The 4,161-nt window shown below is 40.4% G+C and overlaps 1 non-coding gene across 1 annotated transcript; it reads left to right on the forward strand.

The window, feature by feature from the left end:
• The first annotated feature begins 3,537 nt into the window (after positions 1-3,537).
• LOC148570885 (small nucleolar RNA R71) lies at positions 3,538-3,641 on the forward strand. The gene has a single exon (XR_015908902.1). It is a non-coding gene; the product is annotated as a small nucleolar RNA R71 (small nucleolar RNA).
• Positions 3,642-4,161: the final 520 nt, after the last annotated feature.

Genomic DNA, 4,161 nt, shown 5'->3' on the forward strand with positions numbered 1-4,161 from the left:
TTGTGGTAAACTACTAACTCAGTAGAACCGGGAGCAGCATAAGCATAATTAAAAAAAATATGGAAACCTAGCCATTGCACCACAACCGTACCTAAGCCATCTCACCATTGATGTTGTTGGATGCAGCGGGCGTTCCATGATCGGCCATTATTAGTTGCAGTATCGCTCGTCGCCGTCCGATGGGTTGGTCCGCGTTAGTTGTGTATGTGGTTGATTGTGTTTCCGTCAAGGCTTGTAGTGTGAAGAGGGTCACATCGGCTAGTTATTGCCCGGTCAAAAAGTTGGAACTGCGAACACCTTTCTTGGAGTATGAAGACGATCGTATCCATCGAGGCAGGATGCATCACATGCGTTAAGAATTGCACCGGTTAGGCAACCTTGGGTGCCGTCCAATGTTCAAGCCTTTGCAAAGGGTTTCCTAACATAGCAAAAGGTGGCCTGCCATTATACGAGAACAGTCATGTCTGTACACGGCGATACGATACTCAAATATGTTTTAATTGTGTGGCAGGGAAAAAACAAAAACAAAATATGCAAAAGGACAAAAATACAAATAAAACCAGTAGAATAAAAAATATTATAATTATATGATCTACATAATGACGCGTAAAAATTAATAATCTAAAATAATAAAAATCAATAACATATAATACATATATCAAATTGCATAAAGTTTTTATTATTTTTATGTCGACAGTTAACATTTTATGGATATAATGGGGCACATATTTAATGATAATGGTTTGAAGCGTCAACTAACAACTCAGTGGAGAAGATGCCTCCGCCCTCCAAGCTTTAGTCGACCGGTTCGTGCCAGATTAACGTCACCGGTGTCAGTCAAGAAGAAGACCGTTGGGCTGTGAAGACATGAAGCCATTAACAAAGACGTGAATATGAACGTTCGTTTCGTGTTGCTATTTCAAAAGCCAATCTTTCACTCTCCCTGTGAACTATTGAACACACAATGCAGGGATACTCTTCCATAAGCTCGTCCTCCGTCAATACACCGACACCTCGCTGTCACTGTGGCATGAGGTCGCCCATTAGAACTGCTTGAAAATGTGATTATCCAGGCAGAAATTTTTATGGATGTTCTGGGTATGGCAGCACGAGATTCTCATTCTTTTAGTGGTACAATCCAGAGCCCCTGGCACGTTATTCCGATGTCATTCGCAAGTTGCTGGAAACCAGTGACGGCATAAGAAGTGAGAACATGGAGTTAAAAAAGAGAACACAGGAACTCGTAGACGAAGTGCGTCATTTGTAACAGTGTGTGCATGATACGATGTCAAAACTCGAGTTTGCCGTTCAAGCAAATATGACCATAGAAGACAACATGCTTGCGAGTGTCGCGACGACGACGAGGCGTGGAGTAGCGATGATCACGCTAATATCTATGATCATTTTGTTGGTTTTTTTTCTGCTCAAAGTCGCCAGTTGAGCCTTTTTATTTTGGGTTAAAATACATTGTTAATTCATTAACTCATGGGTGTTCGAAATTAGTGCATCTTAGCCTTTATTGTAGCGTGCATTTGTTTGCATTGGCTATATGTTTTCAATCTAATTACCTAATTTTGATTTTCCGTATACATTCTACTAATTATAAACCACAATACACATCAATCCATGCGAAAAGCAAAATTTAAACATACCCGGAATACAAACAACGATTACATTTAGTCCATAAGTACTCTCGATGGATTTACGACGTGACAGCCTACTTGCCATATATGTGATCGTCTCACACAAGCGGCCGCTCCATTAGGGAACTAGAAAACCCACCCCCACAATTAAAGCACGCTGAAGGGACATGTCACTCGGCCACTCACCTTTGAATGCGGTAAATCTGTGTCGGCTAACTAAATTAATCTGATCTAACGAAATCTCTGTCACAGACACACCGTTAGCACCTGTTTCCAGTCTATGCATATTTTTGCGTACTGTGATCATCAAAGGATTCCATGGAACACCAAACTAACTAACAATTCATAGCTTCATGAATGGAACGACGCACATCGAGTCGAAGTCAATCTTGCACTATATGGTTGATAGTCCGAGCGGGGATCGTTCATATCCGACCAGGTATGGGATGCCATCGAGCACACGTATTGCCTGCACGTGCTGAATTAACCTACGGTTTATCCTAATCTTTCTCAGAAGAAAGTTGCCTGCATTCAGAACGACCACATGTGTTGCAAATGTGGCATCATGTCCACCCCAGCTGACCCACAAGGCCTTACCTAGGTGGAACAATGAGCTCGCATCGAGGTGAGTGAGACGCTGATCGTTTATGTACTCGTGTTTCCAGCATCCCTCTGCGGAATTAAAAACATTGTAGTGCATCTAAATGCATATCCAATAACGGCTTGTTTCCATAGGGTGTCGGCCGGATCGTCCAGATGCTGCGTGACTCGCAGCAGTGGGTTCCATACCATGAGTCTCAAATCAAAACCAGCCCGGCTATACCGGACACAGATCATACTGCAATCGGAGCCGATAACTACCCTCAGAAATGAGTTGGATTTGGTTTCTTTTAATACAATTGATGTTTGTTGTTCTTTTGTTGTTGATTTGAGTAGTTATTGTTAATTCCTTGCAATTGGTAGTTGTTATATTTTATTCTTCCTTGCAATTTATTATGCTTTCTTTTTATGCCTTCCAAGTGTTTGACAAAATGCTTGGTTGGATGTTAGAGTAGATTTTTGAGCATTCTTGGCTTGGAAGGAGACATTAGGTGATCTTGAGTCATGAATACCCAACTCATGTTGGTGATCTAGAGTTGTTAGCTAATATTGTTTCCATTAACGCTAATCTTTTGCTAATTCAATTAGTAAGTTGATTAGGACTTTTGGATTGAGATTAGCTAGTCTTATTTGACTTTCTCTAGTGTGAAGATAGCATTGTACCTTCTTCTATTGTTAGGGATGACGAAATAGGATAAATTCTTGTTAATTATTGTTATGATTAGTGACTAAGATAGAAAGCTTAGGTTCTCAATCCTTGCCATGAATGTCTCTTTTTATTATTTGCTTTCTTTAGTTACTTGCTTTATTTTCTTGCCATTTCTTTTCTTGCCCTTTCACCAAATCAAACCCCCCTTGTTCCTTCATAGCCAATAATTGATCACTTCATTGTAATTCCTTGTGAGATGACCCAATGTTCAAATACTTCAGTTAATTTTCATTGGGGTTTGTACTTGTGATAACCAACATATTTAAACTTTGATTGAGCATTACTTGTGGGCTGGGAACTATACTTGCAACAAAGTTATTTCCTCTAACTGAGAAGAAATTCTTAGCCGACGATTTTGCGCTTTTAAGTTTATGGACTCCTCTCTTCTGAGCTACCCCATTATTCACAGGGTTCCTCTCAGAAGTGTACATGAATTGGTTGTTTGCAACCATGTCAATGAGTTCCTGTGTCTCTTCAGCTGTTTTCTTTAACTGGAATGATCCACTAGCATAATGGTCCAATTCCATCTTGGATAATTCAGAAAGGCCATCATAGAAGATATTTAGCATGGTCCAATCTGAAATCATGTTATGAGGGTACCTTCTAATCAGTTGCTTGTACCTCTCCCATGCTTCATAAAGAGATTCACCATTTTTCTGTCTGAAGGTTTGAACTTCAACCCTAAGCTTGCTCAGCTTCTGAGGTGGAAAGAACTTGGTCAAAAATGCATTGACCACCTTTTCCCAAGAGTCTAGACTTTTCTTAGGCTGAGAATCCAGCCATAACCTAGCTCTGTCCCTAACAACAAGGGGAAAAGCATAAGCTTGTAAATTTCTGGATCCACTCCTTTAGTCTTGACAGTATCACAAATCAACATTATTAAGTAATATTAGCTCAAAACAAGATCCTAACCCAATAGGTCAACATGATCTCTCAGCATTTGACTAGATTGCAAGCTGCAGCTGGCAGCACTCAAGAAGCCTCCTATGAAGGAGATGCCTCTGAACCAGATCAACCCATGATGGATGAGGTTAACTATTTGGGAAATCCCAATAATGAGCCTTTTGGAAACACCTACAACTCATCATGGAAGAATCATCCCAACTTCTCATGGAGGGATCAATAGAAGCCTCAACAAGGCTTCAACAATAATCAAGGTGGAAGGAACCAGAATAGGTTCAATAACAGACCATTCCCACCTTTTCAGCA

Source organism: Arachis ipaensis, chromosome B3 (genome assembly GCF_059453495.1).
Source record: "Arachis ipaensis isolate K30076 ecotype BB chromosome B3, ASM5945349v1, whole genome shotgun sequence".
NCBI lineage: Eukaryota > Viridiplantae > Streptophyta > Magnoliopsida > Fabales > Fabaceae > Arachis > Arachis ipaensis.